Source organism: Stomoxys calcitrans, chromosome 3 (genome assembly GCF_963082655.1).
Source record: "Stomoxys calcitrans chromosome 3, idStoCalc2.1, whole genome shotgun sequence".
Taxonomy (NCBI): domain Eukaryota; kingdom Metazoa; phylum Arthropoda; class Insecta; order Diptera; family Muscidae; genus Stomoxys; species Stomoxys calcitrans.
In genome coordinates, this window is record NC_081554.1 from 109,401,924 (window position 1) to 109,429,544 (window position 27,621).

The window sequence follows — 27,621 nt, forward strand, 5'->3', positions numbered from 1 at the left end:
TTGCCAATGGAATTAAAAGACAATTAGATAAAATTTATTTTATTTTCGTGTATTTTGTGAACACGTATAAACGTGAACAAACTGTGGTGTAAAATGTGAAGTATATGTGTGTGTGCTTTTTGTCCTTTTTTTTGTATAGAAGTTGATTCCTGTTGTATGGCAAATTGCACTGGCCGTTCTACATCCAAAGAAGGCCAGTCCGATATTTTATTGTTGGAAAAATCATCTATTGGGCAAAATTTTTCCGAGCTATTATCAGACTATCTGGTTGTGTGATCGTGAACCGCTTTGGGCAGCAATATTGTGTTGATCGTTGATGGCGAGTTTTTATTGAAGCTTGTGGCAAGTGCTGTTGCCTTGTGCAGTGTCTGTTAAAGGGTTGGTCTGTTGGTCCACGTAAATACAGCCCTAAAAAGAAGAAGAAAATCAAACCAATCAGTAATTAAAAGGTAAAGAAAAATCTTGTCTTTGTTGTCTTCATTGCGTCCATCTACTGTGTCTGGCAATCGTCCGGAAAGCCTAAACAAAGAAAAACATGAACCAAGATTAAAATTAAATAGACAAAAAAAGTTTAAATAAAAAACATATAAATTAATAATTTAAGAGGCATTTAGATATACGAATTAACTTAAATATAAAAAAGTATTTTATTGTGAGGAGAATAACACCAGTGTTAGCTATCGTTTAATAAGGCTTTAGGGAACCAATAAGACTTACGTAGTCCTTGTTCTAATTGGTGTTTCGTTCTTCTATAATTAAGTGGCGGAAATCTGTTAAGAGAGCCCTTTTAGTACATAGGTGAATGAGCCGTTGAGTAGAGCGGCCTTTTTGTTATTTCGCTCCGCAAGAATTTTCCTCTATCTCGTAAAAGGTCATTATTTTTGGAAGAAAAATTTAAGTGACTCAAGGATAGCTACGATAGTGGTATCCATTAGGCGGTTGATGATCCGTATCTGTTTCCTGTGGTGTGACATATCTAGAGCCCGGGACTAGGCTGAGAATGGACTCTAAAGACCCAACAGATGCGGTGGTGGTATCAGGCCGTAGCGTGTTGTCTGCTACTGAAACCTCGACTGGTGGCGGCTGCTCCAGGCTCCACTAGCCGACAGACGACTGGTCAGCAGGGGCTTTGACGAAGACACCTGGTTCGAGTATTAAGGACAAGGCCGAACCTATTCTATCTTCTCATGCCTATAATTTGCCTAGGCCATTGGCCTACCCCGGAAGAACCACATGCTCTTTATGTGTTGGAATAATAGAAGACGCATCGCTCTCAGGTTTATTGAGAGGCTTGGTGCGAATGATGCTAAGACTCTCAATAACAGGGAGAGACTAAATTGGAATCGGGGATTCACTGCAAAGGCTGCACCCCGAAGACTACACGTTCAGATTCGGAAACTGCATCGCAGTCAGCCAAAACGCCACGGTCACCTGGAGGGCATCCCATGCATAAAAGAACTAGGGCGAACAACAGAAAGATGTATCAAGGAACCTTTGCTAATGTCGCTAGGGACAGTTTGGTGATGACAGTTGTCGACAAGGGAAAAGAACAGGGCTGCATACCTAAAATAATTGGAGTGGGATAATCAATGGACTCCAATTATCCGATGTACTTGCGGAATTTCCTGGGTCTCCTTCAGTCTGTGACGATGCAGACTGGTTTCGGAGCCGATACTGACTAATTGGCTTCGGGGATCAACTCTCAATTGAAATGTTTCGTTGGGCGTTAAAAAAGATTGGTGGGATGTGGCCAGGTGCAGCACTAGATTTAGTTAAGAAGGAAGATTTTCCTTCTTGACCGATGACGCATGCTTGGATACCAAGGATTTCCTCAGATCCTGAATCCATACTTGAAAGACTAAGACTAATCCCAATCTTTCAACCACCAACTGGAAAATTGCTAGATTGAACATGGCTGATAGCGACCGGAGACATGCAGTATTCGAGCTAAACTCCGGCTTGTGAGGGTGAACTCCTAGCGGAATCGAAAGACGAAGCTAACACAACAGTGGTGGAACTTCTGAATTCTGACTTTGGTCCGGTTTCTACAGATAAATCTTCACCAATGTTAGGCCGCACTAAAGATCCTCCTGATGGCAGGGGCATTTGAGGTGGTTCTTATTCAGGAACCATGGGTGTGTGGAGGAATGGTTCGTGGACTAAAAATTCCGGGGTTTAAACTACACAAGGGTACGGGGAGTGGGAGTCACAGAGCCTGTATTCTTGCAAAGAGTAGTCTAAATGTTTTTTTTCTTCCGTCGCTAAGCACTAAAGATATAGTAGTAGCCAGCCTTGGAATAAATAAGTCTCATTACTGGCTGGCTTCCCTATATATGACACACAATTCAGAGATGACGCCTTCAAACCTTAAATTGATGGTTGAAGCCGCTTCTGTAGGGAAAACAGAGCCTCATTGTAGGAAGTGATGCTAATGCAGATCACCAGATATGGGGAAGTTCGAATGTCAACGAAAAGCGGTATCGAATCTTATACATAAAAATCAATTTGTGTTTGTTTTTTTGTATGCTTGTGTGTTCCTTATGGACTCAGAAACGGCTGGACCGATTTTCTTGAAATTTTCACAGATGATGCATAATGACCCCGTGATGAAAATAGGGTACTACATTTTTTGATATTTGAAGGGGGGTGGACCCTTCCCCTTACTCTAATTTTCAGAAACGCCAGATCTCGGAGACGGGTGGTGCGATTTAAGCGAAATTTTGTGTGCTTTCATACCCTAAAAATAAAAATTTGGTATCCAAATTTCAGATGGGGTAACTAGGGGGCCTGCCCCACCCTAAAACCTACCAAAAGTATATATTTAGACCAATCACGACAATATGGGACTTAAATGAAAGGTATTTAGGATAAGAAAACGTATCAGATATTTAATTGTCGGACCGAGTGCTAGGGGAACCACCCCAAGCCCCAAAACACCCCTAAATCGGATATATTTACCGACCATGGCAATATGGGACTCAAATGAAAGGTATTTGCAAGTAGAATATGAATCTAATATCCAAATGTGGGACCACGTTTCTGGGGGTCCACCCCTTTCCCAAAACACCCCCCAAACAGGACTTATTTACTGACAATGGGAATGTGGGGCTTAAATAAAAGGTATTTGAATGCAGAATACGAATCTGATATCCAAATATGGGACCAAGTCCTCAAAAGGGGACAAATTTACGACCATAGCAATATGGGGCTCACATGAAAGGTCTTTGGGAGTAAAGCACGAATTTGATATCAATATTCGGGAAAGTGTCTGTGAGGCCACCCCACCCCCATAACACCACCCAAATAGGAAGTATTTTCTGACTATTCCACTATTGCAAAGTGGAACACGAATCCATATATATTTTCAAGGCCAACTCACGGAGTGGCCACCCATCCCCAAAAACACCCCCCAAGACGGTCATGTTTGCCGACTATGGAAATATGGGGTTCAAATTAAAGGTATTTGGGAGTAGACCACGTATCTGATATCAATATTAGGAGCCAACTGTGTAGCGGACGTCCCACCACCATAACAACCCCCAAATAGGACGTATTTGCTCACCAAGACAATTTGGGTTTAAAGAGAGTGGAACTAAATATTCATAGTTTTTAGGGCCAATACCCCAAACTGGACATATTTGCTGACTTTTGCAATAAGGAGTTTTAATGAGATTAGAAAACGAATTTGATATCCAATTTCGAGGGCAATGGCAATATGGAGTTCAAATAAATGATATATAGATATATGAGAATAGAGCACGTTGCTGATATATTTTCAGGGCTTAGAATTTGGGGGACCACCCCACTCCCCAAAACACCCCTAAATCGGGCATAATTACCGACCATGACAAAGTAGGGCTTAAATGAAAAATATTGGGGGACCAATTTTCCGGGGGTCTATCCCTTTCCCAAAATACCCCATAAACAGCAACTTTTTAGGGACCATCGCAATATGGGGCTCAAATAAAGGTATTTGGGAGTAGAATACAAATTTGATATCCAATTTTGAAGGCAATGGCAATATGGAGTTCAAATGAATGATATATAGATATATGAGAATAGAGCACGTTGCTGATATATTGTTAAGGCCTAGAATTTGGGGGACCACCCCACTCCCCAAACCACCGCTAAATCGGACATATTTACCGTCCATGACAATGTGGGGCTTAAATGAAAGGTATTGGGGGGTAGAGTAAGAATTGATACCCATTTTCGGAACCAATTTTCCGGGGGTCTACCCCTTTCCCAAAATACCCCATAAACAGCAACTTTTTAGGGGCCATCGCAATATGGGGCTCAAATGAAGGTATTTGGGAGTAGAATACGAATTTGATATCCAAATGTAGGACCATGTATTTAAGGCATTATCCCTTCCCCAAAACACCCCCAAAGGGAAAAAATTTTTCGACCATGCCAATATGTGGCACAAATGAAAGGAATTTTAGATAAGAAAACGAATTTGATAACCTATTTTGGGGCAATGTGTTTGGGGGACGCCTCATCCTGTTAACTCTTCTTAAGCCAATGGCAATATGGGGTTTAAATGGTATTTGAGAGAAAAGCACGATGCTGATATTTTTTCAGGGCTACGTATCTGGCGGACCACCTCTCCCCCGAAAACATCACTAAATCAGACATCATGAGAATATCGGGCTGAAATGAAGTATTTTAAGAATGGAGTACACCTTACATCCAAACTTAAATTTGTAGACCAATAAAGATCATATGGGATTCAGATAAAGGCACTTATTTTGTTAAACTGTTAGTCAAGCGATATACTATTTTCGTAGCATGGTATTTCACTAAAAGATCTTTAATTGTCGAAAATAAATATTTCAAGGAAACTTTTGTTCCATATAAAGTAAAAGAAGGCGCAGCGGAGCGGACCCAGGTCAGCTAGTATACTATATGTTGGAATTTGGCGATTTGTAATAGAACGGAAGTTTATTGGATGTGTGTTAAACACGGCTCATGGAATACAATGAGATAACCAGAGCCGCAAAACGTGCCTACTGGAAGCTTTTCTACGAACAGGTCGATAGCGTTTAAGACGCCGCGAAGATAAAAAAGTTTCTCTCAAAAACCCATGTCCAAATTGAAACTTTAGTAGATGACATGGAAGTGAGAGCAGAGACAACGGAGGACATGTTGAGGCTTTTGATGAAAACCCTTTTGACACCGGAATCTTGAGAATGGAGGCAAACTATCCGGGGCCCGACAAGGCAAGTAATGCGACACCAAAGGCCTACAGACCTATAAGCCTTACATCCTTCCTACTGAAAACCATGGAACGTATGTGGACACCATGACAAACTGCTCAGATATAAGCAGCATGCCTTTGTCAAGGGAAGGTCGGTGGAGACTGCCATGCACCAGGTTTTGCATAAAAGAGAAGATGCCAAAACGTACACACTGGCGGTATGCATTGACATCGAGGGAGCTCTCCCCGACCTGGTGGAATGGAGGCAAACTATCCGGGGCCCCACCTGGCCACTATTTTCACAGCGTGCCTGGGACTTGTATATACTCCGAAAGCCTGGCAGGAGACAAAGGTGGTATTTTTACCCAAACCCGACAAAGCAAGTTATGCGACACCAAAGGCCTACAGACCTTTAAGCCTTACATCCTTCCTAGTGAAAACCATGGAACGTATGTGGACACCATGACAAACTGCTCAGATATAAGCAGCATGCCTTTGTCAAGGGAAGGTCGGTGGAGACTGCCATGCACCAGGTTTTGCATAAAATAGAAGATGCCAAAACGTACACACTGGCGGTATGCATTGACATCGAGGGAGCTCTTAACTATGTGCGGACACACTGATTCAATCCTTAGACCAGTACCGGCAGGATTAGGTCTTTAATAACTGGAAAACCATGTGCTAAGGAACAAGTGGATAAATTGTGTGTCCCATGACATAAATATAAGGTAGAAAGTAACACAAGGCATGACACAGGGGGGCATCACTTATAATATTTCTAAGGGGTAAGGATCCGAACCAGATATTCAGAAGGGCCGAAAAGGTCTTGCATATGGCATATGACTGGGCAATGACTGACAGAGAAGACAGAAATATGCTTGTTTACGAGGAAGACGAAGGTGGGACAATTTAACGCACCACGTTTCCTCAATTGAACGATTTCGATATCTGACAAGGTAAAATGCTCAGGTGTGATCTTGGACAGGAAACTAAATTGGAAGTGTCACATTTAGGAGCGTGCTTAGAAGGCTCACAGATGTTGGGCACTATGTAGATGGGCCGTAGGCTCGAAATGGGGTTGGAATCCGAGGAATATCCACTGGATCTACAGGAGCGTGATTAGACCAACGCATCAGTAGTTTGGTGGGCTGCTATGGAGAAAAAGTGCATAGTAAGGACCATACAACAGGTTCAGAGAACATGTTATCTCGGCATAGGAGGAGCATTGAGGATCACGCCCACTAGGGCACTGGAGACCATTCTAGATTCCAATCCATTGATATATAGATTAAGTGTCATGCAGCCACTGCAGCTATGAGACTTAAGGCGATGGGAGAATGTATTGAGGATGGATTCAAGATGGGAGGCAGGCGATCACAGAATGCGAGAGGTGGTGTGTTGCTAACGCGAAGACCTCGAGTCTGAACATCTTTACAGACAGTAAAGTTGCCATAAGGGCAATAGCAGCCAGGACGGTAAGGTCGCGAACAGTCTTGCAGTCAAAGAAGGAGATTTACGCCTTCTCTGAGGATCACAAAATCTGCATCGTTTGGGTGCCGGGCCATAACGGAGTAAGGGAGAATGAAAAGGCAGACGATTTGGCTGTGAAGGCCAGAGGGATGCCGTCAATAAACTTGGTTAACTTGAAGCTTTTTGGGTCAACGCAGTCCGAGCTAAGGACGTGGAAGATGAATGCCCATGCAACTCTGTGGAACGGCGAAACGGTCAGTAGGACGGCGAAAATCCTAAGTAGGACCAGATCGTGGCAAGATGAGGCTATTACTGAAAGGAAGTAAGAAGGAGAACAGTATAGCCACTGGTATCATGACGGGACACATAGGATTACGAGCTCACTTATATGAAATCGGTGCGACAGCATGTGTACGGCATGCGGAGGATATGATGAGACGTTGGAGCATTTCCCTTGTCATTGGCCTAACACACACCGGAACTAAGATGGGGACTATTTGCCAGAAATGAACCAACCATTTTATATGTCTGTCCGTCGTCGCGTGCACATGTCTCTGTCTTCAATCCGTACAAACGCCGTCCTACAGTGATATATTTAGTGTCCCCTCCGTTACAGAATCAAACAAAATTAAAACATAACTCAGTGCCAATTTAAACAGATCCATAATAAAATACCAAACCATAATAATAACAAATATCTAACAAAACGCGAATAACAAAAAATAAACGAAACATACCCATACCATCCTAAGCCAAAACAACAATCACCATCATCAACATATTTACTCCACACTGCAATCAATCCAAAAACAACAAATCAACAGTGCCGTGCCGCTACCACTCTGCTCTCACTGAGTTGACAAGCAGAAACGAATGAATTCACCATACAAAGGGATTTTATGTCTCCTATGTGTCTTGTGTTTCGTTGCCATGCTCTCTCGTTGCTATGCTCCCACTGATTAAGGCATTACACTAAGTAGAGGGGATATTCAAAGGTGAGGAGTGAACGAGTTTGTTTTCTTTATTACACACTAGCTGACGCGGGCCCGCTCCGCTGCGCCTTCCTTTACTTTATATGGAACAAAAGTTTCCTTGGAATATTTATTTTCGACAATTAAAGATCTTTTAGTGAAATACCATGCTACGAAAATAATATATCGCTTAACTAACAGTATAAGTGCCTTTATGTAAATCCCATATGATCTTTATTGGTCTACGAATTTAAGTTTGGATGTGAACTCCACTCTTAAGATACTTCATTTCAGCCCGATATTCTCATGATGTCTGATTTATTGGTGTTTTCGGGGGAGAGGTGGCCCCCCAGATACTTGGCGCTGAAAATATATCAGCATCGTGCTCTTCTCTCAAATACCATTTATTTACACCCCATATTGCCATTGGCTTAAGAAGAGTTTACAGGATGAGGCGTCCCCCAAACACATGGCCCCAAAATAGGTTATCAAATTCGTTTTCTAATCTAAAATACCTTTCATTTGAGCTACATATTGGCATGTTTTGGGAAAGGGATGATGCCCTAAATACATGGTCCTACATTTGGATATCAAATTCGTATTCTACTCCCAAATACCTTTATTTGAGCCCCATATTGCGATGGTCCCTAAAAAGTTGCTGTTTATGGGGTATTTTGGGAAAGGGGTAGACCCCCAGAAAATTGGTCCCGAAAATGGGTATCAATTTTTACTCTACCCCCAATACCCTTCATTTAAGCCCCACATTGTCATGGTCGGTAAATATGCCCGATTTAGGGGTGTTTTGGGTAGTGGAGTGATCACCCAAATTCTAAGCCCTGAAAATATATCACCAATGTGTTCTATTCTCATATATCTATATATCATTTATTTGAACTTGTTGTCCTCGAAATTGGATATCAAATTCGTTTTCTAATCTCATTTAAACTCCTTATTGCAAGAGTCAACAAATATGTCCGGTTTGGGGTATTGGCCTTAAAAACTATGAATATTTAGTTCCACTCCCTTTAAGACCCAATTTGTCTTGGTGAGCAAATACGTCCTATTTGGGGGTTGTTATGGTGGTGGGACGTCCGCTAGACAGTTGGCTCCTAATGTTGATATCAGATACGTGGTCTACTCCCAAATACCTTTAATTTGAGCCCCATATTTCCATAGTCGGCAAACATGACCTGCTTGCGGGTGTTTTGGGGGATGGGCGGCCACTCAGTGAGCTGACCTTGAAATATATATCGGATTCGTGTTCCACTTTGAAACCCCTCTAATTTGAGCCTCATATTGCAATAGTCAGAAAATACTTTCTATTTGGGTGGTGTTATGGTGGTGGGGTGGCCCCATAGACACTTTTCCCGAATATTGATATCAAATTCGTGCTTTACTCCCAAAGACCTTTCATTTCAGCCCCATATTGGTATGGTCGTAAATTTGTCCCCTTTGGGGGATGTTTTTGGTGAGAGGCGGCCCCCCAAACACTTGGTCCCATATTTGGATATCAGATTCGTATTCTGCATTCAAATACCTTTATTTAAGCCCCATATTCCCATGGTCAGTAAATAAGTCCTGTTTGGGGGGTGTTTTGGGAAAGGGGTGGACCCCAAGAATTGTGGTCCCACATTTGGCTATTAGATTCATATTCTACTCGCAAATACCTTTCATTTGAGTCCCATACTGCCATAGGCGGTAAATATGCCCGATTTAGGGGTGTTTTGGGTCTTGAGGTGGTCCCCCTAGCATTTGGTCCGACAATTGGATATCAGATACGTTTTGTTATCCTAAATACCTTTCAGTTGAGTCCCATATTGTCGTGATTGGTCTAAATATATGTTTGGTAGGTTTTAGGGTGGGGCAGCCCCCCTAGGTACCGCATCCGAAATTTGGATACCAAATTTTTATTTTTAGGGTATGAAAGCACACAAAATTTCGCTTAAATCGCACCACCTGTCTCCGAGATCTGGCGTTTCTGAAAATTAGAGTAAAGGGGAGGGTCCGCCCCCTTCAAATATCGAAAAATGTAGTACCCTATTTTCACCACGGGGTCATTATGCACCATCTGTGAAAATTTCAAGAAAATCGGTTCAGCCGTTTCTGACTCTATAAGGAACACACAAACATAAAAACAAACACAAATTGATTTTTATATATAAGTTTAGTGTTTGCTTTTGTTCTCTTTTCTTCTGGTTTTTCAAATGATGGGTGATTTCAAAATACATTCGGCCAATATACGGTCGTAGAGGGTGAATTTCTTTGCGGTGCATGCACATATTCATTTTCACCATCCTAACATTCTAGCTCTTTGTGAGACCCAGGTACGCGAGGATTCAGATCCACAGGATTTTCACATCCGTGGGTACCACACTCTGTCACTTTTTTTCGCACAGAGACCTCGTGGTATATGAACGTAATGACGTAGTGTTCCAAAGACGACAACACCTGGACTCACAGGATCCAGAATTTAACTCCCTTTGGGTTAAATTCTGGATTGGATCTCATATACTGCACTTCGGATTTTTATATAGAAGTTCAAACTCAGAAAGGGAGGCTTCCACAAACGTCTTTGACGTCTCCTCTGATTCCATTACAAATATTTTGTGGGATTTTCCGGGCAGTGAAATCGTCCACAGTGAAAAAATCCACAACTCCTTCGAGTCATACGACCCCTGAGGGCCAATACGTTGAGCTTTTCGCTGCGCACAATGGTTTGGCGCAACTAGTTAACGAACCGACACATATCGAATGTGTCCAAGAGCACCAAAATAATACTCTTGACCTTTTTTAACTTCACACCCTGAAAAGTATGAAGTTAATACTCTTGCACCTCTTAGAAACTCCGATCACTGCATTATTTCAGCATCTTTTTTGTATTCTGCTCTTCGTACTGCTTCCTCCCCAGTCCCGAAGCGGTCAATATTTTTATACGAAAAAGCACGTTGGGCTGAGCTCAATGGATTCTTTCAGCATTTTAATTGGAAACTAGGTTTTATAAATGACGATATAAATGCTACTGCTGAAATGATTGAGAAGATAATTTTAAATGGAATGAGGACATTTATTCCAGTTAAGACTATAACGGCTAAATCAGACGGCAAAAGTTGGTTTTAACCAGACATGCAGAGATGCTGTCAGATCGAAAGAGGTGGCATTCAGGAACTGGCGCTTGGTTAAAAGTGCCAATACTGAACTGCTGCGCAAACAGGCAAGGTCTTCGTGTGCCAATGAGCTTAGGCGCGAAAAATTTCTACACGAGGAAATAAGAGCTTTTGGTCGTTCGTGAAAAAAGTAAAGGGTAGTTCTTCATCTATTCCAACTCTTGCTAAGGACGATCAAACGTTCACTGACCCGGTTGATAAGGCTAATCTGTTGGTTGATATATTTGCAAGGAACTCTTCCCTGCCGGTTAGCAATCAACCACTCTACTCAATCGAAAATATATCTGGCATCATTCCCCAAATATTTTTTCGAACTCGTGGAGTTAAAAGGGTTCTTGAAAATATAGACGTAAATAAATCCCCGGGCCCGGATGGCATATTAACACTTGTCTTACGCAAGTGTTCTTCGACGCTCGCTCGTCCATTACGCAACCTTTTCAACCTTGCCTACCATGCGGGAGTCTTCGAACCCTGCGAATTATCGGCCAATTGCGATATGCTCCGCTCTCTCCAAGGTCATGGAGAGCATGGTTAATCACCATCTTGTGAGGTATTTAGAGTCTAATGGCCTTCATAGCGACCAACAGTATGGGTTCCGCAGAAATCGCTCTACGGACGACCTCATGGCACTTCTGTCGCAACGTTGGAGTCGCTCAATCCACCAGTTTGGTGAGAGTAAGGTTGTGGCTCTGGTTATCTCCAAGGCATTTGATAGGGTCTGGCACGGTGCACTACTATCAAAGCTTGTCGAATTTGGTGTCGGTAATGGCTTCGTACGATTTATTTCAGGCTTTCTCAGAGATCGCACTATTCGAGTCGTTATAGATGGGTTCTCATCCAATGAGCACAAATTGACCGCTGGTGTACCCCAGGGCTCTGTTCTTTCTCCTTCTCTTTTTCTAATTTTCATCAACGATCTGTTGGGTCAGACATCGAATCTGATCTACTTATTTGCGGTTGACAGTAATCTCTGTCATTCGTACTCATTCGATCATGGGCCGAGTATTCGAGAGATAGAGCACAAGAGGCGAGTTATGGACGATACACTCTGTCAGGATTTGCTGGCCATTTATGAGTGGGGTCAAATGAATCGAGTAGATTTTAATGCACGGAAGACTCAGTGCTGCTTGTTGTCACACAAACGATTCGCTGGCCCATTACGATCATCTTTGTCTATCAACGGTGTAGATATTGAACAATCAGAAGCTCTTGATATCCTGGGCTTAAAAAAAATTGATGTCCGTTGGGCTAAACATTTATTTGAAGTGTCGAAAGAAGCATTCAAGTGTTAAGGCTTCCTTAATCGGTGTGGGATTACTTCACTCCGTCTGATCTTCTTAACATCTACACCACTTTCATAAGGCCGAAAATGGAGTACAACTCACATGTAAGGGCTGGAGCTTCAAAATCATCCATGGAACTACTGGACCGTCTACATTGGAGAGCGATGGCGTTGATTGGGGACAGTGGGGTATTCAACTCTATTCCCTCCCTTCATCATCGTCGCAATGTGGGTTGTTTGGCGCTGTTCTATCGGTACTTTCATGGTGAGTGGTCGTCTGATATTAGTCTTCTTATTCCTGATGTAAGGATGTATGTGAGGAATACGAGACATTCCAGGAACTCAGACCCGTTTGTAATTCATTGGCCAGCGGACCGCACAATGCATTATAGAGAGAAATCTTATTTTGCCCGAACCGTTCGTATGTGGAATCCTCTTCCGGCTAATGTTCTTCCAACCCACTTTGACATCCAAAGATTTAAGACAAATGTTAATATGCACTACATTCTCCATTTAGTTTCAGCCTTGGAGAAAATAGTGCAGTACTGGTCCCACGGCTAAACAGAAGAAAGGCGGATTGCGATACAAATTCTGCACGTATATCCCTCTAGATCAGAAAAGGAAATGGCAACTGCGCAGGATATAGACATATTGGTCGAGCGGACCATGAAAGCGCTGAAATAATGGCTTGTGTCAGCATGTCCTAGCGCCAAGCCAAGGGCGACTGCCATGGTTGTTCTAAGGAAGGACTGCAGAAAACGCTTTAACAGAACGAAAGCCACAAGAGCACCACACTATTGCGATATTTATAAGGCTGAGCTAAGAAAATATAAGGGTAAGCTGAGAAAAGTTTAGAACAAATCCTGGTAGAATTCTGCAGTTCCTGGAGGATAAATCTGAGGCCTCTAGGCTAAGGACGATTCTGTCCTTTAGACAATGTATGGGCAATATCTAGTGAGGAAACTCTAGAGCTACTCGTTGATACACATTTCGCGGGAAATTCAGCAACGAATAACGTGGCGCCAGAAGAGGTTGTCACTGGTATGCATTCGTCGGAGGTGTTGTCGCCAGCCCCTGATGTTGTAACACAGGTTGAATTACAAGTTGTGTCTGAAAGACTGGTTCCCTGGCTTAAGGAGATATACCCTGCATGTATCAGAATATCATATACATCTGTGGGATGGAGGGACACGAAAGTCATTTTCATTCCGAAAGCAGGAAAACCTTGCCACACGAATACGAAAGATTTTCGTCCTATTAATCTGCCATCTTCTACGCTGAAAACTCTTGAGAAGTTTATAGAAACATATCCTAGGGCCTACCCTGTATATCGCCTGTCGCGGCAGCAGCATGCATATAGTAAAGGCAAATCCACTGAAACAGCTCTTCACGACCTTGTCAGCTACATAGAGGAATCTCTCGCTGTCAAGGAATATACAATGGCACAATGGCAGCATTTCTTGGCATTGAAGGTGCTTTCAATAATGTAAAACCGACGTCAATCATGAAGGAGTTGGAGTTTCTAGGCATCAACTCTACCGTAAGAGTGTTTATTAATAACTTACTTACTAAGAGATGCATTAGGGTAGGCTTGGGATCTGTGAATTTACAAACATGGGTCAGCAGAGGAACTAATCAAGGAGGTGTACGGTCTCCTCTACTTTGGAATATAGCCGTTAACAATATATTATTGTCTGGAAGAAAAAGGCGTAAAAGTGGTCGCGTATGCTGATGACGTGCCAATTCCGGTTAGGGGAAGTTTCTCAGCACTCTAAGAGATATATTTCAGGAAGCTCTACATGCAACAGCAAAGTGGGCTACCGAAAGTGGTCTAGGTATAAATCCGTGCAAGACAGAAGTAGTTCTTTTCATCAGTTCATATAAGTTGCCTACATCGTGTCCTTGGGTGGAGAGAATGTTCCATTTACAGAAAGCGCAATATACCTGGGTGTTTTGCTGGACCGGAAACTGAACTTCAAATCCAACATTTTGGAAAGGGCAAGAAAGGCCACTCTTGCCTTATTCACCTGCAAGCAATTGGCAAAAGTTGGGGGTTTAGACAGCGTGTCATGCATTGGGTATATTGCAGTTGTCAGGCCTATAATGCTTTATGGTGTTGTGGTCTGGTGGACGGCGCTTCAAAAGTTCACCTACTGCTCAATACTGAACCGGATCCAAAGGATGGCTTGTTTGTGCATCACAGACGCACCATCTGATGCACTGAATTTAATTCTACATCTAATGTCTCCGGACATTGTGGTTAGCTACGGTTAGGTACGGACACTTTGTTATCCTTGATACAATATCCGATGTTCTAGGCAGTGTTGATTACACCCCACCGCTTTTAGATAAAAATTACTGTACCACTATTCCTGATAGAACTGATTGGAACTACGATTTCCCTGGTAATAGAAGACTATTACCAGACTAGACTTCTATACGTATAGCTCCAAACTAGCTAATGCGACCAGGTGGGCTTTGGAATGTACAAATGATCTAGAACTTGTCATATCGAAAAAGTTACTACCACTGCAGTGTGTATCAAGCAGAGATCCTAGCAATTAAGGAAGTGGTGGAATGGCTAAGATATAATGTCATTACGACGATTAGCATAAATATCTTTTCAGACAGCCAAGCAGCCACTAAATTCCTGGAGAACGTATTTCTGAACACAAAAACCGCCCTCGACTGTCGCAGATCTCTCAACGATATGGCTAACCAAATCAAAATTCACCTGTTATGGGTGCCGGGTCATAGAGATATCCCAGGGAAATGTAAAGCGGACGAGCTTGTGAGACTAAGAACTACCTTACACATTCCAGGGAAACTTGAATCTGTGGCTATACCTCCACCGACATGTAAGCTAAGTTTTCAGGACCAGGCCCGAAGGACAACGAATGATAGATGGTCATAATGAGGGGGCTGTGAGCATTCTGGACTTGTAGAGGTCTACCGCTTTGCTGTAACTGGCTTGAACAGACGTATCAGTCATTGTGTCCGTGATGACAGGGCACTGTCTAATCGGAAAACATGCTGACTGAATAATGGTTCCCAGCAACGATTTTTGCAGAAGCTGTGAGAAGATTGAAGAATAAGAGACTATAGAACACCTTCTGAGTGTTTGTCCCGCACTAGCAGTCAGAAGGAGTTCCACTTTAGGTTCTCATTTCTTTGAAAACCTGTCTGATTTAGCGAATGTGAACATTCAACGGTAGGAACTAGAAGGCGTATTACTTCTTCTGTTCCTGTGGTATTACAATGGACGAAAACGACTAAGTGATGGGTGATGGCAGACTGCCACTTAAACCTAACCTATCCTAGGTAAAGTAGCATATTCGCGCCAACTTATGGCGTCTTAGGACAAGGTTCAGAGGTAAATCGCGTTGTCTCACCTTAAATAAAGTGAGCCTTATCATCAGATCATTTGATTAATATTTGCCGGTATGCCGACGATAGCATAAATACACGTATGAAAATACAACGGCTACGTTGGCTACGTCATGTGGTCAGAATGGGTGAAGAAGCTCCAGCAAAACTGTTTTTTGAAACACAAACCGGGACGACCAAAAGCCAGATAGAAAGATCAAATGGTGGGAGACACGTCGAAACTTGGTGTCAGAGATTATAAGATGATCGCAGAAGATCGAGGCGCTTGGAACGCTATTCTACGTTCGGCTAGTGGAGCAAATGATCTGTCATAGCCAATTAAAGTAAGGTTCAGAGAACATGTTGCCTTGGCATAGGTGGAGCAATGAGGACCACTCGCACTTAAGCACTGGTGACTATTCTAGATATCCGACCCATAGACAAACTAATTAAATGCGAGGCAGCTACTGCGGCTATTAGATTTAAGGCGATGGGAGAAGGAATTGATAATTGGAGCAGCTTATACCATCGCGGTATAATCGAGTCGACGATAGGAAACATGGAAGGAATGGAAGAGGTTTCCGATCGGATACCTAAGACGATACTTGAGGTCGAGTGCGAAGCACTGCTGCCAACGCCACAGTCTTGGATTGAGGGAACCCTTGTATTGCCATCTGGAAGATGATGTTACACGGATGGATCAAAGTTAGAGGCCAGAATTGGTCTGGGGGATTGCTTTTAGAACCCAGGGACTGAAATCAGTTTTAGACTGTCTGACCATAATACGGTCCTACAGGCGGAGATCCGAGCGATCACGAAATGCGATGAGGTGATATGGTGGTGTGGTACTAACGCGAGGACGTCGAGTTTGAACATCTTTACGGACAGTAAAATTGCCATAAAGGCAATAACAACCAGGACGGTAAGGACACGAACAATCTTGCAGAGTAAGAAGGATATTAAAGGCCTTCTCTGAAGATGGCACAATCCGCGTCGTTTGGTGCCGACCATAACTCAGTAAGGGGGAATGAAAGGGCAGACGATTTGGCGATGAAGGCCAGAGAAATACCGTCAATAAACTTGGTTAACACGAAGCCTTTCGGGTCGACGCAGTCCGAGTTAAGGGCGTGGGCGACGAACGCACATGTAACACTGTGAAATGGAGAAACAGTCGCTGGGACGGCGAAAATCCATTGGCGTGATCCGGATCGTGAGAGGACGAGGCTATTACTGAAAGGAAGAAAGAAGAAGATCAGTATAGCTTTTTATATCATAACGGGCCACATATGGCTACGAGCTCACTTTTGCAAAATCGGTGCGGTGATGATGAGACTTTGGAGCATTTCCTATGTCATTGCCCAGCTTTCGCTGCTAAATGACACCGGTACTTAGGCGGGGATATAATACCAAAAATGAACCAAATTAGGGGAGTGGTATGAAAAACAATTAGGGATTTTGTAAGTAGCACGGAATTCCTAACATAAAATTTTTTTTTTGAGGTTACTTTACGCACAACCAGCCTATTGCTGGCTTAGGTGTATATCCATAGTGGCATGGGGCGGATTATTATCCCCACCCTCTTTTCAACCTAACTTAACCTATAGTGGCTCGAAAATTATTTTGTTAAAAGGTTGAATCCTAACAGTATGGAAAGGTTGAATCCTAACAGTATGCATGTCACGGAACTGAAATCATGGTCTTTTTAGTTTTTACATGTACTAAAACACATCTAACTGCCAAAAGCAAAATGAGCAATCTTTAAGTGGTTTTTTCCAAAAAATGTATCACGTTTTTATTTTAGCTAACATACATGAAGACTCATATGAATATAAACATTACAATTCATGCCGATTAGGGCTCGCTATATACGTATTTGATGTACATAAAGGCTGGGACTACGTTTTTTGGGATATTATCCGGCGAAAAATGCCTATTAAATTATTGTGAAATCGGACAGATTTTTTCTTTGTCAGAACATAATCAAAAGTCAAACAACAACAGCATTGAAGCAGAGTTGATTCGACCCATTTTGTGAGCATTTAATTACATTTGCATTAAAATTGTGTTCGCATTATCTTCGTCACCATTTTTTTATAGTGCGTGTTGACAGTTGTTCATGTGAAAAGTCGAAGTCAGACTTACCTAGACGTTTCGTCCATTATAATACAACAAGAAGAAATACGCGTTTAAGTTCCTACAGTTGAACCATCCAGGTCGCCTTAAAAAGCCCAACAATTTGCGAATGTTCACACTAGCTAAATCAGGTTCTCAATCTTCAGTCTGTCAGCATGTGTTCCGATTAGATAGTGCCCTGTCATGACGGACACAATGGCTGAGACGTCTGTTCAAGCCAGGTACAGTAAGGCGGTAGACCTCTTCAAGTCCAGATAGTTTTGGAATGCTCACAGTCCCCTCTTTATGACCATCTATCATTCGTTGTCCTTCGGGTCTGGTCCTGATAACTTATCTTACATGTCGCTAGAGGCATACCCACAGATTCCTGTATTCCTGGAATGTGTTGGCACCCAGAACAGATGAATTTTGAAATATTCGGCCATCTCATTGAGAGATCTTCGACAGTCGAGGGCGGTTTTTATGTTTAGAAATACGTTCTCCAGGAATTTAGTGGCTGCTTGGCTGTCCGAGAAGATATTTATGCCAATCGTCGTAATGACATTATATCTTAACCCTTTCACCACTTCCTTAATTGCAAGGATCTCTGCTTGATACACACTGCAGTGGTCGGGTAACCTTTTCGATATGATCAGTTCTAGATCTAGATCCCATAGCCCACCTGGTTCACCTGAAACTTCTGTTAATACTTGTACAGTAATTTTTATTAAAAAGCGGCTCAGGTAGGGTGTAATCTACACTGCCTGGAACATCGGATATTGTATCAAGGATAACACAGTGACCGTAGCCGCGACATGATCAATGAGAAAGCTTAACCTCACGGCAGTGGTCGCTGCAATTTTGGTAGCCACATGTCCAGAGGCATAAGATGTAGCATTAAATTCAGTACATCAGATAGTGTCGTCCTCAGTGCGGTTTTGATGCACAAGCAAGCCATCCTTTGGATCCGGTTAAGTATTGAGCAGTAGGAGGACTTTTGAAGCGCCGTCCACCAGACCACAACACCATATAGCATTATAGGCCTGACAACTGCAATATATACCCAATGCATGACACGCTGTCTAAACCCCCAACTTTTGCCAATTGCTTGCAGGTAAATAATGCAAGAGTGGCCTTTCTTGCTCTCTCCAAAATGATGAATTTGAAGTTCAGTTTCCTGTCCAGCAAAACACCCAGGTATTTTGCGCTTTCTGTAAATGGAACATTCTATCAACCCAAGGAGACACCGTAGGCAACTTGTATCTCCTGCTGAAAAGAACTACTTCTGCCATGCTCGGATTTATACCTTGGTCACTTTCGGTAGCCTACGTTGCTGTTGCATGTAGAGCTTCCTGAAATATATCTCTAAGAGTGCTGAGAAACTTCCCTTTACTTCCCTTTAGAATTGCCACGTCATCAGCATACGCGACCACTTTTACGACTTTTTTTCCAGACAATAAAATATTGTTAACGGCTATATTGCAAAGTAGAGGAAACAGTACACCTCCTTGATTAGTTCCTATGCTGACCCATTTTTTTAAATTCACAGATCCCAAGCCTACCGTAATGCATCTTTTAGTAAGTAAATTATTAATAAACTTTCCTACGGTAGAGCTGATGTCTAGAAACTCCAACTCCTTCAGGATAGACGTCGGTTTTACATTATTGAAAGCACCTTCAATGTCAAGAAATGCTGCCATTGTATATTCCTTGACAGCGAGAGAACCCTCTATGTGGCTGACTAGGTCGGGAAGAGCTGTTTCAGTGGATTTGCCTTTACTATATGCATGCTGCTGTCGCGACAGGCGATCTCCAGGGATCTTTTCCCTAAGATATCTTTCTATGAAATTCTCAAGGGTCTTCAGCATAAAGGTTGACGAACTAATAGGACAAAAATCTTTCGCCTTCGTGTGGTAGGGTTTTCCAGCTTTCGGAATGAAAATGACCTTCGTGTCCCTCCATCCCACGGGTATATATGACATTCTGATACAAGCAGAATATATCTTCCTAAGCCAGGGAACCAGTCTATCAGACACAGCTTGTAATTCAACCGGTGATACATCATCAAGGCCTGGCGACTTAAAGGATTAGAAACTTCTTATCGCCCAAAGGATTTTTGGCTCAGACACAATTTCCTTAGTAGCCTCCGACGAATGCATAAATGTGTATCAACGAGTAGTTCTTGTGTTTCCTCACTAGACATTGTCCATATATTCTCTGACTTCTTACTATACCCCACCGTAATAGGTTTCGAGGACAGAATCTTCCTTAGCCCAGAGGCCTCAGAAGTATCCTCCATGGAGCTGCATAATCCTACCCACGATTTGTTCTGAGACTTTCTAAGCTCGCCCTTATTTTTTCTTAGCTCAGCTTTATAGATGTCCAAGCCGAGGAACCACTAGTGCAGTATTTTCTCCAAGGCTGAAACTAATACAACGATGATAAGAGAAGCTGTGGTCATCCAACACTTCCCAGTCGCATATTCTTGCACTTATATCTTCCGATATAAAGGTAATATCCAGTAACTCATGCCTGTGCCTGGTAATAAAGGTAGGTTTATCCCCTTTATTACAAATCACCAGCTTGCAACTTAAAATATTGGGTTGCCTAAAAAGTAATTGCGGATTTTTTAAAAGAAAGTAAATGCATTTTTAATAAAACTTAGAATGAACTTTAATCAAATATATAATTGCCATTTTGTTCAATAACCTTTTGCCATCTTCCTGGCAAATTTAGTATTCCACGCTCATAGAAATTCTGGCCTTTATCTGCAAAAAACTGAACCAAGTGCGATTTTATAGCCTCATCATTGCCGAAAGTTTTACCATTTAAGGAGTTCTGCAAAGATCGAAATAAATGGTAGTCTGATGGTGCAAGGTCAGGGCTATATGGTGGATGCATCAAAAGTTCCTAGCCAAGCTCAGTTTTTGGCGAGTGACCAAAGATGTGTGCGGTCTAGCGTTGTCCTGGTGGAATATGACACCTTTACGATTGACCAATTCTGGTCGCTTCTCCTTGATGGTTGTATTCAATTTGTCCAATTGTTGACAGTAAACATCCGAATTAATCGTTTGGTTCCTTGGAAGCAGCTCAAAATATACCACACCCTTCCAATCCCACCAAACAGACAGCATAACCTTCTTTTGGTGGATATCAGCCTTTGAAGTGGTTTGGGCTGGTTCACCATGCTTGGACCATGATCGTTTTCGACTAAAGTTGTTGTAAACAATCCATTTTTCATCTCCAGTTATGATTCGTTTTAAAAACGGATCGAATTCATTGCGTTTAAGGTGCATATCACAAGCGTTGATTCGGTTTGTTAAATGAATTTCTTTCAATACATGTGGTACCCATATTAAAATTGACGCCAAACAAACAAATGTAAACAAAATTTCGCGCACTTTTTTTCTAAAGCAAGCTAAAATTAACAGCTGATAACTGACAGAAGAAAGAATGCAATTACAGAGTCACAAGCCGTTGAAAAAATTTGTCAACGCCGACTATATTACTACTATATTACCGACAATTACTTTTTGGGCAACCCAATATATTCAATAAGCAGCTCTGTCCTTTCATTGACACCCGAACTTCCCCATATCTGGTCATGTGCATTAGCATCACTTCATACACTGAGGCTTGTTGGCTTCATCTCTGAATCGTGTGCGGTTATAGAGAAGCCAGCCAGTAATGAGTCTTATTTATTTCAAGGCTGGCTATTACTAAATCTTCAGTGCGACAGAATAAGAAATACGATTAGACTACTCTTTGCAAGAATACAGGCTCTGTGTCTCCCATTCCTCGTATTGTTCACAAGTTTAAATCCTGGAATTCTTAGTCCACGAACAATTCCTCCACACACCATGGTTCTTGGATAAGAACCACGTCAAATCCCCCTGCCATCAGAAGGGCCTTTAGTGCCGCCGAAGCGGCCTTACAATGGTGGAGATTTATCTGTAGAAACCGAACCATTGTCAGGATTCAGAACTTCCACCAGTGTTGTGTTAGCCTCGTCTTCTGAATATACCAAGAGTTGATCCTCACAAGATTCGTTAGAACTTGTCATGATGAGCTTCCGTACGCATCCAGGGGCAGGTGAGAAAGCTGTGGAACCACTCTTCCTCAGGACACTGGACACTTGCGGTATGGACGATTTCTCCCTAGATGCTTCACTAACTGCTCCTGTCGAAGTACTTTCTGAGTTTCGTGCTTCTCCGCTGGCGCACACTTTGAGCCCAGTCAAACTTTGTGTGCAATCCGCCAGACTTCAGCGATGTGGTCGATAGTGCCTTAGGCAAGTGTTCAGCAACAACTGCTCATGCGTCTTCTGATTCCCCAACTTGCCTTAGGCAAGTGTTCAGCAACAACTGCTTATTCGTCTTCTGATTCCCCAACCCCACCGCTTCTACAGAACTTAAGTTTCAACTTGTTGAATCCGTAGGATACAACCCCTTCAGACATATTTAGGTCTGCGAGACAGCCGGAGTTTGGTATGAATACTGCATGTCTCCGGTCACCATCAGCCCCATCCAATCTACCAATCAACCAATGTAATCCCAATCTTTCAACCACCGACTGGAAGGGTGGTTGAACGATTGGGATTACATTTCCTTAGTCTTTCAAATATCGGATCTGAGGGAATCCTTGGTATCCAAGCATGCGCCATTGGTCGAGAAGGAATATCTTCCTACTTCGTCTTCTATTATTCCAACCTCGTGTTGGTTTACCGGGGATGGCCGATGGCTTAGACAAATTATAGGCATACGAAGAAAGAATAGGTCCGGCCTTGTCCTTGGGACTCGAACCAGGTGTCTTCGTCAAAAGTCCTGGACTGGTCAGCTGTTGTCTGTCGGCTAGTGTAGCCTGGAGCAGCCGCTCCACCAGTTGAGGTTTCAGTAGCAGACAACATGCTACGGCCTGATACCACCATTGCAGCTGTTGGGTCTTTGGAGTCCATTCTAAGCCTACTCTAGATCTACCGCTCCACTGGAAACAGACGCGGATCATGAACCCCATAATGAATACCTCTATCGAAGCTATTCTTGAGTGACTTAAATTTTTCTTCCGAAAATAATGACCTATTACGGAGAAAATTCTTGCATAGTGAAATAACAATGCATTACATGTTCAATATGAAACATACTGAATACAATACGTAATTTATTTTTATTAAATATGTTAAAAAAACATCAAATAAATGTTAATCCATATCTCTGATTCTCTGATCTGATTAAAATATCTCCTACTAGATATTTTGACTGGTTTGGTTTTTCTATTAAAAATTATCACAATAAAATGGAAACTTCGAAAAATCCCATTTCTTATTTTGGTTTTATTCGATTATTATGCAATAACCTGGAAAAATGTTTCATGTTTTCGATAAAACATGTTATTAATAGTAATATGATATTCAATATTCCATAAAGTTCTAGGCCAAAAGCGTTTCGGATAACATATTTTGTCGTTTAATTGAAGTTAAATGTTTTACTCATTTTTACAGTACATAATTTGTTGTTTTATTGTTGTTGTTGATCGTTTTGTTGTAAGGTAGGTTCCGATGTAATTCGGATGTTGTAATTTTTTAATTCGGTTTATGATTATGGCTATAAAGCAGGCATAAATAAAACAAAAATCACATATTTTGCGCTAAATTTATTCGGTTTTGGCTTGACAATATCCGATTGTATAAAATAAAACTACAATCACTCACAAGATATTAATGAAAGCAATCACTAAATGTCGTTTGCGTTTTCTCTTCTACACATTCAAAATATGTATTTTTCGGCAGGAAAAAAAATGTTTCCAATCCCGGATAGTTGATGCTATTAGGGTTAATAATTTAAACTAAAAATTTTAATTCTAAAAATTTTATTTTTTATTAGTTCCTGTAAAACTAATATCGGATAATCGATACTAAACTGTAATATAATTTCCTAGAAAGCACAATAGACTTTAACAAAGAATTGTTGATTGTTTTCATTTCAAAGCTTTTTTTACTTTTTGAAATTTTAAACTATTATTAAATTGTCTGTGTGTGTTACAGTGGAAAGTAAAAAATTATCTCAATTAAAATTAAAACCTGATTGGAGTTGCAGTATAATTGGCTAAAATGTTTGTTGTTGTAATAGGTAGTTCATCCATTCAACATGTTTATTTTGGGAATGAAACAAATTTCAGTATCGCAACAAGGTATTTAACAATAAAGTTCTATTATTTTATCATCGACAAAATGTCAAGTTCTTTGGAAGATATCGATTTATAAGCGAACAAAGGATAATAGATGAGAATTTCTGTGCTACTTCAGTTATGACCTGATTCCTCAAACGGTTTTCGATTATTGATGGTTAATCCATAACACTTCATGCAAAATTTCAGTCAAATCGGATAATACTTGCACCCTCTAGAGGCTCAAGAAGTCAAGATTCGAAAACCGATTTCGAATCTTGAGAGCTATATCAGGTTATTTGATTTGATTTTGATCATTTCAGTTTCATTCTCCCATTTTTGAGCCAAAAAGGTTTATTTTTCTTTTGACCGTAATCAGTACTTCATTAATTTTTGGTTCGGAAGTGGCAGAATGGCTAAGAATAATGTCATGAACAAGATTGGCATAAATATCTTCTCAGACGCCAGACTATCTGACATTTCATCCCAGAGAACAGTCGTCTCAGTCACTGTGTCCTTTATGACAGGTCACTGTATAATCGTACGGTGACAGACTGAAGCCCTCTAGAGCCTCAAAGTTCGTTATCCGAGATCGGTTTGAATGGGAGCTATATCAGGTTATAAACCGATTTAGACTTTTCTTGACACAGTTGTTGATGGTCAAACCAAAACAATTCATTCAAAATTTCAGCCAAATCGGATAATAATTGCGCCCTCTAGCGGCTCAAGAAGTCAAGATTCGAAAATGCCATATATGAGAGCTATATCAAAACATGGATATAGCTCATTTACAATCTCAACCGACTCACTAAATTCGTGCCAAATTTCAACAGCCCAGCTTTATTCCTTCGAAAATAAGCGTGCTTTCGACAGAATAACGGACGTTAGATCGACTTTGAATGTCAAGACGATCAAGAATATATATACTTTGTTGGGTCTCAGATCAATATTTCGATGCGTTACAAAAAGAAAAACAAAATTAGTAAATCCCATCCTATGATGGAGGGTAAAAAATAAACAATTTTTAAGAAGCAGCCAAAACAAAACTTTTTACGGAAATACCAACTTTTAATGGTCGTTGAATTTCCTTTCCGTTAATATAATATTTTGAATAATTTCAGTTTCATTCTCCTATTTTTGAGCCAAAACGGTTTATTTTGCTTTTGACCGTAATAAGTACTTCATTAATTTTGGTTCGGAAGTAGTGGAATGGCTAAGAATAATGTCATAAACAAGATTGGCATAAATATCTTCTCAGACAGTCTGGCAGCCATTTCATCCCTAGAGAACAGACGTCTCAGTCTCTGTGTCCTTTATGACACTGTATGATCGTACGGTGACAGACTGAAGGTTGCCGGTAACGACTTTTACAGAAGCTGTGAGGATGTCGAGGAAAAAGATACTATACATCTGTTGTGTGTGTGTCCCGTACTGGCACTAAGAAGAAGTTCCACTTTAGGTTCTTTGAGAACTTTTCTGATTTAGTGGATGTAACCATTCTTAAGCAGTTGGGCTTTTTAAAGTGATGTGGATGCTTCAACGGTAAAAAGTAAAAGGCATCTCCCTTCTCCTATTCCTGTGGTATCACAATGGACGAAAACGTCTAATTGGGGCTGACTTCCAAAAGGTATCAATGCAAAGTTTGGATACCGTTCTACTGCGATGTTTTAATTTTGTACGCATGCAAATTACCGAAACAAAGCCACTATGGGCTTTGTTTACATATACGATATGAAACATACGGAATGCAATACGTTGTATATTTTTAGGCCTTTATTCACAAAACTAATGTAGATTTGAACCACTAAGGAAAGGCAAAAGTTGGGCGGAGCCGACTTCATTATAGCCTACACCACCTAGTGTATGTAGTACTTTTTATATGTAGAACTTATCTCGAAATCTAGTCAGACTTTGATTTGGATACCTATTGAAATAGTAAAAAGAACCTTGTAAGATTTTCCTAAAATAGGACAACAAATTTGGATTTTCATATCCTTAAAAGGCCATATCGCAAAACCTGTGTCAATTTTGATAACACACATTGGGACGTTAAATAGAACATATCACGCCCTATATTGTAGAAATGTGACCACAAATGTGTTTTTACTGCCTTAAACGTCAATATCGGATGAAATATATACATTGGCGCTATATCTAAATCAGGACCGATTTTAATGAAATTTTGAGCACGCATTGGAACGTCAAACAAAACGTCTCATGCTAAATCGGACGAAAATTGTGTTTTATACTAAAATCTATTGCGGATGAAATATATATCGGGTACCTATATCTAAATCTAAACGAATTTTTTGAAATTTTGCACACGTCTTAAGACGTCAAATAAAACAACTCATACGACATCTTGTTACGATTGGACAAAAATTGTGGCTTCTACAGCCTTAAAAGACCATATCGGATATATATCGGAAAGATATATATGGGAACTATATCTTAATCTAGACCGATTTATATGCAATTTTGCACTCGCTTTGGGAATTTAAAAAAACAACTCACCCTGAATTTTGTAGAAATCGGGCCAAAATTGTGCATACTACAGCCTTAAAAGTGCAAATCGTTTAAAAGTTATATATGGGAGGCAGGGACGTAGCCAAAGGGGTCTCGGGCCCGATTAATAACATTTCAACGAAATTTTTTCTAACGACAAAAGATCAGCGCAACATTCTCTAACTACAAAACTTCAATCATGGCCGGACCACCTTCGAAATAATTTTTTAAAAACATAATTTTATAACCATTTTTTTTAAGACAACATATTCATAATTTTTTTCTAAGGATAAAATTGTAATAAAATTTCATCTAAAGACTAAATTTTAATTAAGTTTTTTCTAAAGATTGAATTTCAGTTGGGCTTACCTCGAAATTTGTTTTTAAAGCCAAAAAATTAATATTATTGTGCCACCTCCATGCATTTTGGTATACTACATTTTGACTATACTTCTTCATTGTCCTTTTTTTTTTTTTTGTTTTTCCAGTCTTAAAAGAAACAAAAACAAAACCTATTGGCCTAATTTGGGCACTATTCCAATATAATATGTCACTTTTAGGATTTAATGAAATTTTTTCTAATAACTAACTTTAATACATTTGTTTTTTCAAAATGTCAAAAATTTGTTTCTAAAGCCCAAATTACTATGAAATATTGCCTGGGCCTGTGCCCTCTCGAAATTATTTTTTCTGAAAGAAAGATTAAAATTTTTTCTAAAGACAAATTTCAATAAATATTTTAAATTTTATTGAAAATTTCTTTAAGGAGCGAATGGAAATATTAGTTTTTAATTTTTTCTTAATTTGATTTTTCTTATTTTAATTTAGATTTTATCTGTAAAAAATAATTATTTAAAAATTGTCTATAAATATATGATATTTTGCTTGTTAGTCTGAAAACTTCATTTAATAATAAATATGGTTCCCAAAGAATATTTAGTTATATTTTACTATAAATTATTTGAATATATCAGCAATGAAATGCAAACTTTGAAGGACTTGGAAACACAATTTTTTAAACCCCGGAATGATTACTATGATTAATTTACATTTTAATATAGTTATTTCAAATGAAACCATTTGGGTTTTTTCTTGGAATTTCACAATTGTCAATACAGCATTTAACGCAACTGAACGGAGATCACAGTGATTGAGGGTCGAAATCTATCAGTTAATTGCAAGCATCGTTTATTCTAATAGGAATGATTTTTTTTAAATCCTATTAGTCAGCAAAATTTTTTTTATGAGACATCATGCAAATTATAAGCATACTAGCTGACCCGGGCCGCTTCGCTACGCCTTCTTTTACCTTATATGGAACAAAAGTTTCCTTGGAATATTTATTTTCGACAATTAAAGATCTTTTAGTGAAATACCATGCTATGAAAA

General features: G+C 40.6%; 1 long non-coding RNA gene across 1 annotated transcript; it reads right to left on the reverse strand.

Annotated features, from left to right (window-relative positions):
• On the reverse strand, window positions 1–26,686 carry LOC131996424 (uncharacterized). The gene is made up of 2 exons (XR_009397853.1): window positions 26,602–26,686; window positions 1–408 (listed from the first exon to the last, which is right to left on the reverse strand). It is a non-coding gene; the product is annotated as an uncharacterized LOC131996424 (long non-coding RNA).
• Window positions 26,687–27,621: the final 935 nt, after the last annotated feature.